Here is a 17,015-nt window from a genome sequence, read left to right as displayed (position 1 = left end):
TATCAGCCTTTTGAGCACCTTATTTCTAGGTGACAGCATGATTAGCATCTATGAAGGCAGCTCAAATTCCTTATAATACTGCGTTAGCTGTTAGTAATGCTATCAGCCCTCCCAGAATCCCTAAACCTTTTCAACATATTAGCACAGGAATAATTTGTTTCTCAACTGTTACTTTGAAGCATATTGATTTTTCACCCTACACATGTTTTCACTTGTTTGTGATCTTATCTTATTCAAATTTCAGAACCACACAATTCACCACTGAGATAAAGAATGCAGAATTATCCGCCCAGTTTGGCTTCAGACAAACAAATTCAACTCTACACAAACAAAGGGAGCTGTATCCAAGCATTATTTGCCTGTGTTCTTAATATTTCAATACTTTGTGGAAGAAAGCAAGTTGGGTAACAAGCTGTTTTGACTTCATATCCAGTACACTTTCAGGTTTCTCTAGTCTCCAAAGCCAAGAATCCAGTGTGAAGATGCTACAAAGCTTCAGCGTGCTTAAGGCAAAGCAGGTTTTTTTTAAATCTTTCTTGCCATACTTTGGAATAAAATGAAAGTTTTGCTGTAGATAAAAAGAAAAGCATATCTGAGACATGACCTAAATCTTCTACACCTATTGCATGTGATTTATGCTTGGAGGAAGAAACCTTGCATTCGAACTGGTTAGATGTGCTTTTTCTACTGAAAAAAAGTTCTGAGTTTGAAGTGTTTAATTAGAAGCCCTCTGCTTTGATGAACTTTCAGCAATCAGAGCTGAAGCCAAGCTCCCCAAAACGGGGCACCACAGAGACCAGAACTCCAGTCTCTGACCCACTGGCAAATGGTGAGCAGATAGAGCATCTAAATCATCCATCTCGATACTGACTGACACAACTTCCTCAAACAGCAATTTGTGACTTTAGCAGGAAAAGCTCAAGCCTCACAAGTGTAGATGTTGGCATGTAACTGTTGCTCTTGCTGTCGTGTAGGAAATGGGGTCAACTTTGTAAAGAGCAGCCTTTTGACTGCTCTGGGTTATTAAACTGGCAGCTTGAAAGCCAACCTCCTGCAGCCCCAGAAACCTCCTCCTGAGGGTCAGAGAGCCTGAACTGCAGTCCTATGGAGGATTGCACTTTCTAGCAAGGTGAACCCCTTTTTGATTCCTTGTCTTTTAGTGTGGTTTCATTTTGGAGTGACTTGTTGCCACCATCAGTACCAGGGAGGACAGGAACTCACTTTTTGAATAACTTTTGTTTGTCCCCAGCGGAACTTGACACTTCTTGCCCATGTTATGTAAGGCTGTCCTACCTACATGTGACAGAACTGTTTGGCAAGATCTACCACCAGTTTCTTTACATACAGGGCTGCTTTTTCAATCCTGATTGAATGGAATGTGTTTGCCAATTTGTGTTTTATTTTAATTTCCTCTGCATAGATCTGGAGAGTGTCTGCCTATAAGTACTTGTTTAAAGGGTGCTTGGGGAACTGCTGTTTTCTCCAGAGATTAGATTGTGTTTTCTAGTCATATCTTGCCATGGAAACAGACAGGTAAGGAAGAATCTGAACCGAATTTCTCTGCACCAACATCTCAGTCATTCATTCAACCAGGTGACAAAAACCTATTACAAAATAAAGGCTGCACTGCAAAATGATCGTTACAGTAAAAGCAGGGTCCCAAAACCAAAGGGTTCACAGCTTAATAGAGATAGATAATCAATCTTTTCCAAATCAAAATAAGTAGTGCAATGGTACCTACCAAATACGATGAGGAAATTTTCAGGTCTGACTATAGAAAGTTTTCCAGTCAATTCTGAATGCATTTCAGACTGGCCTTTGAATTAAAATATGTATATTAAACCAGAGAGCAGAATGTGTGACTGAATTCCGATTCAGTCTTTGCAACTGGGTTCCAGACAGCATAGAATGATTTTCAAGATGTTATTCAAAGCAATGGAAAATGTATGTTAAAGTAAGCTTAATCTTGCCCAGATTTTGCACAAAATCGTTTGGAAATGCGAGCTATTGCAGCTTTTTATTGCACCTTAATCTGTTACAGTATTCAAAAAGCTATTGGAAACGAAATTCTGTGATTCTGCAAAGATCACCATTAACTTCCATAAAACTACCAGCATGTTGTTAGGGGCTGCTAAATACCAAGAATTAATAAACAAAAGTTTTCTTAAAAGTCTTTGCTGAACAAGTAGAAAACTTTGTCAACATTAACAGTAAAATTGCTCGGATTTTTCAAGGTGCTATTGAAAAGATCACAAATTTCTGAATACACAGATCAATCAAAAAAAAAAACAGTCAAAAATGTGAGGGTTTTGGGAAAGACCAGACCATTATTTGACAAAATACCACACTGAAATGCCTAGAACCCCCGCAATGGATGTAAAAGATTTCCTGAGATCTGTCTGTGCTCTTGATCAGAACAAGAGACAACGAGTATTCCCGAAAAATTTACCATGTGTTTGACAGCCCTTAGTGAAGACTGAAGAAAGACCTTAGAAATCTGAGTTTTCTAGGCAGAGCACATAGTTTCTATTGTTTTTATTAAACCTTGTAATAAGTCTCATCGTATTATTTTAAATAGTATTTAAGAATCTTAATCTATAATAGCAGTTTACAGTACTGTCATTCCTGGGTAGGAATTATTAATTGCTTAGTATTGTTAATATGTGTTAGCTAACTGCAAAGTGTGGTGGAGATCAGAGAGAATGTCAGTAGAGAAGCAATTTTCTTGTCTTGTGCATTTGCTTAGCCCTTTTTCCTCTCGTGTGAAAGAGTGGTGGTTGCACTTTGTTCTGTAGCATCATTACTCTATGGAATTGTCGTTTTGTGTCTGATCGTCATTCAGCCCAGTCTGTACCTCTATCATGTCACCAGCCTAGTAAAAAGGGTTGTAGGAGCACTCTGCCAGAAAGGTGAGGGAAAAAAAGCTATAGAAGTGCTATCTAAGTGAAAATGTTTGGAAGTCAAAGGGAGGGCACATGTTTGACTTCACAAAAGAAAATGTTGGTTTCTGTTGCAATGTTGGTTACACAATCACATAAGGTTTTATTTTTAAAAGCAAGTAAAAAAATTATAGTGCATCAGCTCCTCGACTGGTGTAAATCAGCATAGTTTTATTGACTTTGATGGAGCTATGTTGATTTATACCAGATGAGGATTTGGCCCACTGTATGGAGATATTTTTATTTCTCTTCTCACCCTATCAGTTAAGGAAAGGGTAATAATCAGCAAGCTGGAAGCAATTATGTGTGTGTGAGGAGGGGGTAGTTTCATAATAGCTAACTTGATATTATTTCCTGTAAAATGCATCAGAATAGAGCCTGGAGCCTGCTGACCAGTTTGTTTTGTAAAGAAACATTTGTTCAAATCTGTTTATAATAATTTGTCAAATGATGGGCAGACTCGGCTCAAGCACTTGCCTTCCCCTGACACCAGAGGCGGCAGTTCTGGTGCCGACCAGGGCACAAAGTGGCAGGTGATGAGGAAAGACCCAGGCAAAATTTGGCTTTTGCTTGCAACCACATAAACCTGGAGAAATTCTACCAAAATCTGTAGAAATAGTCTCTGTTTACAACAGTGTGCCTAAAAGCAAAATTTGGCAGCGTTTTGAACTAAGCATTTATAAGCTGTTTCTGGCAGCAAATAAGGATGGAGGAGGGGAAGATTATTCATTGCAGATGCTTTATAAGATTAACAGAGGCTTTCTGGTGACAATAAAGTCTACTAACATAGTCATTTTTGGAAAATGCTTTTTGAAATGTGATTTGAAGAAGTTTTCTGTCATCCTTTAATTCTTAGAGCATTTCGTAGTGCTAAAAAGTGCTAGCTGAGTCCTCAAGTAAAATGGTCTAAATTGTTCTCTTTACCCTGGTGAGGCAGATGAGTCCTGACCTGCGATACTAAGTGGGCTAAAGCAACTGATGGGAAGATAAGATTTCTAAGAAATCATTTTGAATAAATGCGTTTTGTTAGGTTCAGCTTTAACTGACAGACATTGACAAGGGAATCAAAGACTGGTCACACCTAAAAGAAATTGATTCATCAAATTATTTTCAAGTTAGAACGCAGATTATTCTCAAGTACCTAAAGACACTAAAGTATTCCAACCAACTCGTGCAATATAGCTCACTCTCTGTTATCTTTACTCTCAGGGATGATTTAAACATATTTTTGCAATGTTTTTAACTTACAAATATCATAACAATTACTTCACACTCTGTCAGAGTGGCTGTAGTTATTCTAGACTAACGGAGCTTCTATCATTGTAGCTTGTATCCATATGGCTACCTCTTTCTGAACTGATGATCTACAGCTAAACTAATCCCAAAACTGGCATGTAGGTGAACCTTTCAGCATTAGCAGACAACTCATAAAAGACTGGTGAATACATGGTTCAGAACTTCTTCTGGAAAGATAAATAAATGCAGTTCTTGCCTTGACTATGGAATGCCCCATGAAGCTTCACAGCCCTCCTTCCCTGCACCAGCCCTCTCCAGCCCTCCTAGCTGTCTTTCCCTGGGAAAGGTCAGGTAGACAATCACACTCTTGTCTTTGATTTGCAGTATAGATATGTTCAATGCTTCCTTATGAGGCAAGGAACAATGAGCAACTTTCCAAGGAAAGAGTGGATTTGGTTTTTTTGAGATTCTTTTTTCAATAGCTCAAATACAGCCTCTGTAAAACCAACATAAGGCACTGAGGGCAGGTGACAGCGGTATGACATTGGACTGAAACCCGCTTTCCTGTACTGAATATGTAACTTTAGTATAAACCACTAGTTTTATTATTCTGTGTGTTGTTACAATGCATCCTTCACTGGTCTTGTTATTCAGGTTTTCAGCTGCTTATGGAAATTCACAAGGTGTGTTTTCCCAGTAAGTTTTCAATGTATATGCTGTTCTGCACTGGAGAAGACAACTGCAGGGTTGTTTTAATCTTTTCTAGTAAGAACACAGAATTGAAGTGTGTTATTGTAACCAGTACTACATCTTGTTTGATTGATTTTCCGTGGTTATGTGTGTGTATATATGTGTTGTATGTATAAAAAAATATTCTATTCTTTATAAACACATGCACTCAGATCCTTTTTACTGTTTAATATATTGCACAAAACAGAACTGCTTACAGACAGTATTCCTAGAATCAATACCACAAAATCAATTCACACTAAGAATAATTTTAAAAGGATGAGAAAACTTTGAGCGTAACACATCAGTGAAATGAAGGTAGGCTCTTTTCATTATTTTTCTGCTTAGGTTTTAGATCTTTACAGAAGAAAAAGAATGAAGGAGAAGAAAAGATGAAAAGGTAATTTTCAAATCTGGTATGTGCTGTGAAAACGATATCCCAGCTGATTTTGATGTGGACAGAGGTTATGACTGAAGTCAGGAATACAGAGAAGATTAAATCCTAAACCATAACCCTGTTTTCATAGAAACATATTGAGGAAACAAAACAGAATGACATACCTAAACCAAAGCATTTCTAAATAAGGCATCTGTCAGATTTTTCCATGAGGTGTAGGCAGTTTAAGATGTGCTGTGATGGTATTTGAGATTGTTGTGGCTTAGTATTGCTCAGCTTTCAGGGTAAGGGTGGCCCAAAGCCTGAAGATTAATTTCAAGGACAAGCTGAGAAGTCAGGGAAAAGGTTAATATTACAGTAGCTATCAGTTCGTATGTGTCAGCTAATCTTTAACTTGAAAAAAACGCTGGACAAGGTCATCATTAAACAAAGTGAAGTTTGAATGTATGAATGAATTTGAGTTTTGTGTCAAACTGTACAAAGGATCAGGTATTACTCCAGTATCTGATCCCGTACATACTACTGGAGTTGGTGCTTACCACAACAGAACTTCAGGCTGTAAGCACAAGATCTCATGGGCAATATCTGTGGGATGTGGTGCCTCCATGTTTGGTCTTGATCAGGGACTAAAATAATCCTGTCACCAGAGAGAACCGAAGTGTGCTGAGACATCTTGAAAGACACCTCCTAGGGGTCCTGCAGAAACCAGCACTAATCGCCTGCTGCTTTATTCACTCACCATTACCCAGGCACAGGAGGGAAAGGACCCAAGTACCAGCCAGGCCGGATTAGGGTAAAAACTTCAGCCAGGCCAGATTAGGGTAAAAACTGACAAACCACCACAAGTTCCCTTCCAGGTGCTTTAACCTGGTCTGAGAAGAAATACTAATCACATCTCTACTGCCTGAAGTAGAGCTCATGAGTTATATAGTTAAGGTTCTGGAAGCCTCCTAAGGTTTCCTGTGGGTTGTTTGGGGGTTTGTTTTTGGTGTTTGGCTTCGGTTGGGGTGTTTGTTTTGTTGTTTTGGTTTTTGGGTTGTTCTTGTTTCTGTTTTACTATATATGTAGTTAATTTTTTTACCAGCTGGAAAGAAATCTTTGGAAGGAAGAGGCACCCATCTCTTTTTGATCGTCATGTTCCCGTAGATATTATGAAGACTGGAAGAAATAAGGCTGGGAGGGATCTCTGAATCCATTTCCATTCTAAGGCAGGTTGAAACAGCAAAGATCAAATTGCTGGAATATCTTCACACACATTATCTGTGTCTAGTGTGCAGCCTGTGTCTGACTCTGTGACAAGGCTCTACAAAAAGAATCAGTGTGAGAATTATAGCTCCCCAGGGAAGGACTGAAAACAGGAGTGGAAGTAACAGAATGACTCCTAAAATGCTGTTGCTCAGCTTGGCCTCCGATTGAGTATCAGTGTAGTAGAACTGTTAATTAAAATAAAAAAATCCTTAATTTGATTACTCTGGTTAATCCTGAAATTTAAGAGGCCCACGGAGCCTGAGACCAGCTCCAGTCTAATTACTAGGCTGGGATTTTTTAATTACCGCAGATAAGACTACTGGGGGAAAACAGTCATGATTCAGAATTCGGAAACCCCATCCTCCCTATTTTCTAGCTGTCCCACTCAGCCTGAGAGGGAGTGTTGAGAGTGTAGTACGTGGAGGCAGATAACCACATCCCCAATCTGCTGTCCTCCTCAGACAGCAGAATTTCCGGTGTGCTTTCTGCTTATCAAAGAGAAATGATGAAAACAAAAGGAATGTAACTCTTTAGCAGGTGACTTCACAGTAATTACTCGTAGTTGGCCTTTTGCCTACAGGCAAAATTTCCATTGGCTTTTTAGCAAATTTCTGCCATGCGTCCACTTAGAAAACTCAAGAGGAAGATAGAGACACAAAGACAGTGCAAATGATTTAAGACATTTTAAACCCTAGTAGATCCTCCTGCTCAGGAGTAAAGGGGCTGCAGAGCTCTGATGGATCTCCCCCTCTGAATGTCACCTTTGTCAAAAAAGGTTTAAGAAAGTCATAGTCATGAGAAGTTACTGTCTCTTTAGCCAGCTAGCAGAGCGGGATTCAAGCATTTGTGAAGGACATCCTCACTTACAGCTTGGTCTCTTAGCACCAGCCCACCTTTATCCCTGTACTAAGGCTGCGAAAGGGGTGAGGTGTGGCATCCATCCTGTTCTGCTCTGGTGGGAAGAGTAACAAGTTGGTGGTGTTAATGCATTAAACTGCACAGCTAGTTGGCTGAGGGTTCCTGTCGGAGTTTTCAGTTCCCTATAAGCAGTCTCTACTGAATAGCATAGAACTAGAGCTACTCAGTTTGTAACAGAAACCTCCATCTTGGGAGTGAACGTGTGTTAAGGGCTCTGACAGATGGGCTCTGTTGGGCTGAACAGCAGCAATCTTTAACGCTTTACCTCCCCCGTGTCTGCTGTAACCTTCTCCCAGTGCTGTCTCTCCCAGCAGCTTGGAAACAAGAGTAGTTGCTGGCAAGAGCTGTTTTGCCACTGAGCCTGGCCCAGGGCCTGTGCGGATTGAAGCAGCAAGGCCCTGCTTTGGCCACCACTGGTGCAGAGGCTGTGGCAGTGAGGTGGAGGAGATGTGACATGGGCCATGTGTAGCCATCACTGCTAAACCTGACAGTGTACAACCACGATGTCTCAAACTCAGCTCATTTGCCAAAACCTCCTGTAGCTGCCTCATGCTGCAGCTCCTCCACACGCATAATGATTTGACCACAGTGGAAGTTTTTGCTTAAAGGAAAGCATAAGAGAGTGCTGGTGCAGCGCAGGCAGAGAGCAGAATGGAATTAAAAGCCCTTTCACAGCTTTGATCTGAAGCTTTCGGGTTCCAGTAAACCCCTTTTGCCCTGCCAGCAGCAGTCCCCACAGCAACACAAACATGGGCCCTGCCTCCTCCTTCTTGCAACATGCACCCGCCTTGTGTCTGGGCATACCTGCCAAGTTTTGTGCATCTCTGTGTCTGGCACCTATGCAAATTAAGCAATCTGTATCTAATTCATCTGCGGTCATAAATATGGCTTCTGAAAAAACACTGGCTTTAGGGTTGGATAAAAGTGTTAGGCTGAGCCTAGGCTTTGCAGGGAGAGCTCCTTCAGGTACCAGGATCTGAGCACAGGGGAGATAGGAAGGAGGCTTCTGTTAGCCAGCCTGGAAAGACCAAGGTTTAATGGAAAACACAGGTAACAGGTGAAGACCAATGAGCACAGCAGTGGAAGAATAGAACTTGAAAAGGGGCTGTTCCCCACAAAAGGATGAGTGCTGGCTGCTGTCCTATGTTGTGTCCACATCCAGTGCTTCCAGACCTCCACTGGCAGAGCCTTCCTCCTGCCGATCAGCTCCTTGGCCCCTCTTCACCCTAACCCACTTCTGCGTTGGATGCTCAGTGCCTTAAAACTGCCCTGGGAACGGGGAGCACACAGAGGAGGAAGGGAAGGCTGTCGCACCAGCTGTGCATCACCCAGCTCCTGGGGACACACACAAAAACAACAGCCCACACCAGCCTACTTGCCTGGAGCAGTTTTCTCTAATTCTTTCAGAACAAGCCTTGCTGCTCCTGATTTCTCCTGCTTTTCCTTCTCACCTTTCCCCTCTCCCACCTCACAGGCAGGCTGGCTGGGAACCAGCATCCAGGTGAACCAGTTTGGGCAGAAACAGATCCCAGGCTGTTGACCTCCGTACTCCATCTTCCCTTACTGAGGGGTAGGGTAATGGGACAGCCCTTGTGCATTTCTGAAAACACTGTTGGAAAAGTAAAGGGGTGAACACGACTGGGAGAGGTGGAACAGTTCTGCAAGGCAGGGGGGAGAAAACTGGCTGGGTCATACACGAAGCCAAGTGGGAAGCTACGGGAAGCTGTTCTGACTTAGCAAACCCAGTGGCTGCAGCAGCAGAGGGTTGGGCTCCTCAGGGCTGCAAGCAATGGAAAGGGCTCAGCTAGGTTGCAGAGGTAATGAGGGCTCATCCCTAGGCTCAGGTCACCATTGGGGTTTGTAGGCTTTACCTCCTCTCTCTGAGGCACTGAGCAGTATATTGGTATTTCCCCTACCATAGAACCATCAGGCTGCTCTGGAGATGCTGAGAGGTTTGTGTCCTGTTTCTCTTGTGCTGTGACCACAACAGTGAGGTGAGCCCATTTCCATGGGCTGGAAGTACTTGCTTGGAAGCTAAGATAGCTCTGCCAGTTTAGGCTGTGAGCATGGGCATCACTTACCCATACATACAGGATGCTTGTCCACTCTCCTCTCTGCCAGAGTCCTTCACCACCATTAAGGCCTGCACGAGGACCAGAGGAAGTTGTTTCTGACCAGTGGTGTGTCTTCTCCACTACCTCCATGCCCCTGCAGCCACTTGCAGGAAGGACAAGGGAATAATCCCAAGTCTGGATACTATAACACTGTAGTTACAAGACAATAAAAAAACATAAATCCACATTACCGAAAGGCCAGTAACTCTGGGCTGAATGGTCTGCTTCTAAGTCTCAGTAAAATAACCACTTTCTAGCTACTGAATAAAAACTAATTTGTTATTTGTGAGAGCTAAACCATATGTACAGTTATGACGAAATCTGGGTGCTGCCACTAACTTCTGTTAATTCAGAGCATGAATATCAACTCAAACCGATGAGTAGTTAAGAACATCCTTCTGTTACCAGGATCTCTCAGGTGGGTATGAACTGTCCTGAATACAAAGTCTGGGCAAAAGAGTCGACCAGAAAAAAAAACACCAAACAAAACCAAAGGCAAAACCAAGAAGGGCAGACCACAGCAGCTCAGAGAAAAAGGAATGCAGTGCTGGACTGTATGTACTGCCGTCCTGGTTTCAGCTGGGATAGAGCTAATTTTCTCCCCAGTAGCTGGTGCAATGCTGTGCTTTGGCTTCAGTCTGAGAACAATGATGATAACACACCAATGTTTTAGCTGTTGCTCAGCAGCATTTACCCTGATCAATGACTTTTCAATCTCATGCTCTGCCAGTGAGGAGGGGTACAAAAAGCCAGGAGGAAGCAGAGACAGGACACCTGACCCAAACTAGCCAAAGGGATATTCCATACCACAGTACGTCATGCCCAGCATATTAACTGGGGGGAGCTGGCTGGGAGGGACCAGTTGCTGCTTGAGTTGTGCTGGGTATTGGTCAGTGGGTGGTGAGCAAGTGTATTGTGCATCACTGCTGCTTGTTGTTGGGGTTTGTTTTGTTGTTTGGTTGGGGTTTTTTCTCCTTTTAGTTTTATCTCTCTTCTTGCTATTTCCCTTTTCATTATTATTACTACTAGTAGTATTATATTGTACTTTATTTTTGACAATTAAACTTTCTTATCTCAACCAATGGGTTTTAGTTTTTCCCAGTTCTCCTCCCCATCCCCCAGGGGGACAAGTGAGAGAGTGGCTGCATGGTACTTAGTTGCCAGCTGGGGTTAAACCATGTTGACTGCAAAAACAGCATCAGTTTGAAAGGGACTGGAAAATTTCACAGAAGCCACCTTGTTACCTATGTAAGTAAAATGAATCTAATTCTCATCCTGTGCTCGGTCGTGCTGTTCTCGTGAGCAAAGCCCCCTCAGAACTGAATAACAGAACAAGTCATTTTAACATTCCACTTACCTGCAGGAAAGCCTTAGAAAGCTGTGAAGGAAGAAAATAGTAGCCTTAGGTGCTTTCAGCCTTCTAGACATTAGCGGGTAGTAGAGACCCTGGGATAACTGATAGCCAACTCATATTTGGCTATTCTGCAAGTTAAAATCTTATTTATTTAATCAGAGCAAGCAAAATAATACAGATGTGGAAGAACTTCAAAGGTGGCCTAAAGCTATTTTTGTACTTTCTCCCTCAGCCCACACCTCTGGCTGTAGCTCAGGATCTGAGTACCTGTGCATAAATAGGTTTAAAGATCCATCTTCTGAACTCTTGCTGCTCCGAGTTAAAGGTGGAGAGCCACATACTCAGATGACTAGAACTGAAGGAAATCTGCCGAAGTCTTGCACACATGGAGTTATACCAGCAGGCACCCAAACCAGCACACTCCCCTTTAACAACTTCTGTGCTCAGCACCATCTGATAGGTCACCATGGCTCTTGTTAAGGGAAGATGCTTAAATTATGCAGACTTGGTGCTGCACAGAAATGCTTCAGCTCACTCAGTTACCTTGTGGGAAGGGATTATGGCCTGTAGCAACCTCATTTGCTGGTGCCAGACTTCTGGCACCTGAGCTAACAGGTCTCTCATTCCCAAGTGTGCCTCTGAGGCACTGGTTCCAGGGCAGCAGCACAGCATGCTTCACCACAGACGCACACCAGCATCTGGGATGAGGCACAGAGCAGAACACAGGCTAAACCCCTCTGTGAGACATGAGCCGAGGTTCGCCCTCAAAGCCAGCACTCACCAGGAAGCAGTAAGCAAGAGTCTGGGGAGCTGGGGTCAGGGAACAGTCCTGCAAAGAGGTGGGACACAGCAAAGCTGGTAGCAGCCAGGGATGGGCCAAGATGCAGGATCACACCAGAGGGAGGGAAAAACTGAAAAGATAAGCACCAGGACAGTGTGGTGGCAGGAGGAGGTGGTCTGAAAGCAGGAGCTTTTTCCTCTCAGGGAGGAGAAGATGCTGCATTTGGAGCCTGCATGAACAAAAAAAGTAGCTATATCTGATAAAGCACACCAGCTATATCCCACAACTGTGAATGCACAAGTAATGTGGCAGAAGTAGCACTAAAAGCTGGTATAACACTGCCACAGCCAAATGTCATCAGTAGCCTAAAGAGGGAAATTCACTCTGAAAAATGCATAGCTGTAAAATCCATAGATAAAACTGATGTCTACTTCTATTACCAGAACAGCAGTTTGAGCTAAACAGCAATTTGTGTTTGGCGTTGAAAGACGAACAGGAATAAGGTCCAGAATATGAGTCATTAAAACATAAAAAAAGCCCGACATGTACTGTATTCCACAATCAGCCCCTTCCTGAAAGGGGGCCAAAAGCTGTACATATTTTGGAGTCTTCTCTTCCACAGCAAATCTTAGTGCAGCTCCAGAATTTTTGGCTGACACCTTGGTGACACTGAAACAGAGTCAGTCTCTGAAGCATAGATGTTAACCAGGCAGTGGAGATCCTTACTAATTCCAGTAAGTGCATTAGAATTACAGACTCACAGTATTGCAACACCGCATGTTGTGCTTACACGTGTGGTAGTTTTGATTATAAAATCCTTGAATGCTCGCTGTGACCCACTTGCCTGGCTCTGTTTTGGACTTTTTTGCTGTGACCTTCTGGGTTATATTGCCAGGCACTCTGAGAGTGACTAGTCATTGGTCCAGTCTTTCTAACATGCCCAAGTGAGAAAGAACCAGTGAGAACGCCTGAGATGCTCCTTTGCAGACTTCAGAAGGACGGCCCTAGTACACATACATAGTAGTTAAAGATCTCTTGAACCTACTAGTTCAGGTTATCATTTTCTCTAATTGTCACATTTCCTAACTGAAATGTACTTACTATTCAAAATGCTTTCAAAATTACCATGAAAATGTACCAGTTTGTGCACATTCTAAGCTTGCGCATCTTACATGGGACTGAAAGAAAACATGCAGGCATCTATTATCTCTAGCACAGAATACTGCTCCTCAGCATCCAGCCCTAGTTAGTTGGCAAGTGCTTTTGCAACATCATAGTTAGTTTCATTTTAGGACACAAAGCCTTGTGTTTTGTTAGCTTTCCATGTAACTTACTACTAAAATTGTTAATTTTTCCCTTGTTTCGTTGTTCAAGCAGTTGGAAGCAGGCAACTCCACCCAAATTCTTTCCTTCATTACACCAGTGCCCTTGCAGTGTTTCTCTGCGTGGCAGCTTGGTGCCTGTATTCTAGTATCTTAAACGTTTTGCCAGGAAGCCATCAGTGATGTTCCCCTCTCCCCTCTCCAGTAAACTGTGTACTATTTATCCTCTTAATGTCATTTTTCAAATAGAGGCTATTTACTTTAACAGCTATATGTGTATTTTCACGCTCACAATTGTAAGTTCCACCAATCCTATAGCAGACCATGTGTGTGCAATTACCTCATTTACACAATCACAATAACAACACAAAATTCAATGCCCCATCTGGAAGATAGGAAATAGTATTTCCTTTCTTTTACCTTTGTCCATGTACATACTAGACTCTTGAGGATAAGCAGAGTCTGCGGGTGGCTATTTACACACACATACACAATACCCATGCTCACACAATGCTGCAGACAGTTGGGGCCTAATGTCTGTTGCAGCTGCTTGCACCTCTGGTAAAATATTCTGCTTCAGATTTTGGCATGAAATCTCCTGCCGACTTTCCCCATCCTTGCTATTTCCAACCTGGGATGATAGTTTTGGCTGGCTGCCTCCCACGATCCGGCAAACCTGGCGAAGCACAGCTGGGCAGAGAGGCAGAGCCTCCCCTCTCCTGCATTTGCCCTGCGGGCTTTTGGTGGGGCTTGGGGCTGGAGATGGAAAAGTGAGCCCTCACAGCCGTTTTCACACAGAAAGGGACTGATCAGGAAGAACCCAGGAGGACTCTGATGTACCCCGTGATGAAGAATGAAAACTGCTTTTCTCTTCTTTCTGTCCTAGTAAGAGGAAGGAAAGGAGCTTCCCAAGAGGCATGAATCCAAAAACCCCGGAGATAGGGTCTACAGGTAAAGAAATACCACAGCTGCAGGAAGGGCTGGGATGTCATGCAGCAGAGAAAAAGGGTGCAATGCAAAATGCTTAGCAGAAAAGACTTGCAACTAACAGGGAGCTCTTTTGGTATTCCTGAAAGAGACAAGTGGGGAGTGACTTCAGCAAGTGTTCACATACGGGGCTCCTACATTACAAGGTACAAGGAACTCTGGAGGTGATCAGCTCCAAGCCTTCTAGCATACAGCTACCTTGTTCCCATTGGAAAAGACTCATCCCTAGGGCCACACAAATATGTCATCATTTTAAATGATGCAAGGTGCACTGAGTTGCAGGAATTTAAAAAATAAAAATAAATATATATATTTAAGCATGATGTTCCATCTTCCTTCCCCAAAACACTGTGCCACATTAACCTCCTCTCAAATAATGAACGAGTAGAAGTACAGAAAGAACATTAAACATGCATTTGTTGGCCAAACAGCATCGCCTCCTTTTCTACAGGCACAAGCCCCTCTACTGCAAGAGGGTTTGTAACAGCCCAAGGGCGGCTTTTGAGAGGCCACTTGTTAAAAACCTAGCAAGAAGCGGTGGCATTGTGCGTGCCAAGCTTCTGCTTTACTGACGGCAGGGGGAAGCCACAGTCTGGGTCTGTTGTGACAGCTCAGAGAGGAGATGGAGCTGGTTCTGCTCATTTCTCTGGAGTCCAGAATTCCTAAAGAGTGCAAACCAGCCCTTTAAAACATTTCCATCATTATCCCACTTAGCACTGGCCCCCAGAAGTCATTCAGCTGAAGTTACCAGCTACATGCACTGTAACTGTCTTCCAGTATCAGAGAAAACATTGAGGCTGCAGCCATGCTCAGGCAGAGCTTCTCTGAGTGCCTCCTGCTGCACCACAAGCTGGTCCTGGTACTAGCAGCAGGGACAGGAAAGATGGCTGAAAAGAGACAAGAGACAGGAGAAACCCAGGAAAGACAGATATGGATTTTTCAGGCTTGCTTCACTGTCAGGTTTCCCCTGACATTAGCCCCTTCCAGTACTGCTTACTGGGATAAAGGACACACGGAAAATCACTCACCTTTGAGAGCCAGGCTGCCCGCATGAGGCATTTGATGATTTTTTGAGAACAAACTCTCAAGCAAAAATATTCGTGATGTTTCCTGTTTGCAAAGTTAATCCATCATTCTTACAGCTTGACATTGAGAGATTTCATGCTATTACAGTGGATCCAAAAAGCCTTCTTTAATTTACAGAAGTAGTTCTTGACAGATTCATATTTCAGATAGCTTGTTCTGCAGAAGGCACAATACTACATGGAAACTTACGCTGCTGCGGAAGAGCAGAGCCACGTTCCATGTATGCCAGAAACTCCTGGTGATTACAACAAACACTGCAGATGTGCAGCTCCCTCAGCTTAATTTGTGCTAACTTAGGCCTACAAATGTGAAATTTTATGATTTATGAGCTGTTCATGACCACAGGGTTTCGGTGTTGTAGCTGGGGTTAGGTCATATGTGGTGCTGTCCTTTCACAGGAAGATGCAGCACACAGGCCATGCAGCCCAGGAGCTGATGGGGGCAGCTTCCAACAGCCATTGTGCCACCTGCGGTAGCTGTCACAGAGCTGCCCTGCACACAAACCCCAAAACCTGGGTACCCATGGGTTTGTTTCTCCTCCTTCCCCTCCTCCCAACACCAGTGGACTTCTAACAGCAAGGACACTGTAAAAACTGAGGAACTAGGAAATAATAATTAATGCATTTTCAACACCAGTGTGGTTAATCCAGGCTTTTCAAAGCTGTCTTGTCAAGGGCCAGAAAGTTTATCTCAAGAGAGGTACTGGTGTTTTCTTTGCCTTTCAGGTTTTTTAAATTAGGTCAGTATACAAAGAACAGCATGGCTGTTCAGCACTTTTTATATGACCACCTCAAAGTAATTGATACTCACTGAATTCACAACCTTACTCTGATTTGGATTTGTTACTCTCATTTTCACTGTAGAACTGAGGCAAAGTTCAATCATGCGCCAAATACTGCACAATATAGCAGAGCTGAGAACAAGGCCTTGGCACACTGGATATAACAGTGGAAGCTTCCTTGAGCCAACAAAGCAAAACCTGAGTTGAGGCAATATTCACACTCTTGGGAGCATTTCACCTGACAATCAAGGCTGCCTGAGTGTACACGGGGAAAAGCAACTTGCCCACTTTCACACAGAGCTTTGCAAACCTCCTCACACCTTTCTTTTGCTATCCTTATGTGTGGGCATCTATAACAGGACTAAAACAGGTGAGATAACAAAGGTTAAAGCTGGGAAAGAGACAGATACAATTAATACCTTCTTTCACACACTAGTTGCTTTTAGCTCTTTGGTAGATGAGTTAAGCAGCTCATAACATCCTTAAGAATGGCCCTATGAGCTTTTATGAAGTCAAATTAGCAAGCAATATCTGAAGGGAGGACAGAGGAGTTGTACTTCTGAGTACCAGTTTAACAAAAGCAAACTGAACTACCACCACCTCTCCTCTGTAAACATGTTGGGGTGAGGGTTTAAATCAAGGACCTATTAAAAGCAGGAGAGGAAGACAGAAGTTTCAGCAGCTGGAACTCACCTCTTAAGTTTCTCCTGATGTCTAAAAAAAGACAGGGATCTTCCCTGTTGCACTCTCTGTTGCATATGAGCTCCAGACGTGTGCATGCTATTTCCAGAGTCAGAGGATACAGATGTCATTAAATATGCTGGTGATCTGCTCCAGTCTATTGAATTTTTTTTTATCCGAGATCAACACCCAAAAAAAGTATTTGAAGACTCAGCATGAAGAGGGGAAACAACTGCAATGAAAGCTATAGTTCCCATATTACCAAAACAACATGCAGGGCACAGTATACCTGTGAGCCAAAAGTCCTGACAATTGACTCAGGAGATCCTGCAGGACCTCTGGAAGAAGTAAGCAACATTCTGACACGGTGTTTGCTTTTCACATGATAGTAGGGTTATGAACTAGCTTTTTTAAGACCCAGTCAGTTTTCCTTTTATAGCAG

Source organism: Lathamus discolor, chromosome 6, assembly GCF_037157495.1.
Source record: "Lathamus discolor isolate bLatDis1 chromosome 6, bLatDis1.hap1, whole genome shotgun sequence".
NCBI lineage: Eukaryota > Metazoa > Chordata > Aves > Psittaciformes > Psittacidae > Lathamus > Lathamus discolor.
This window is presented reverse-complemented; position numbering follows the sequence as displayed.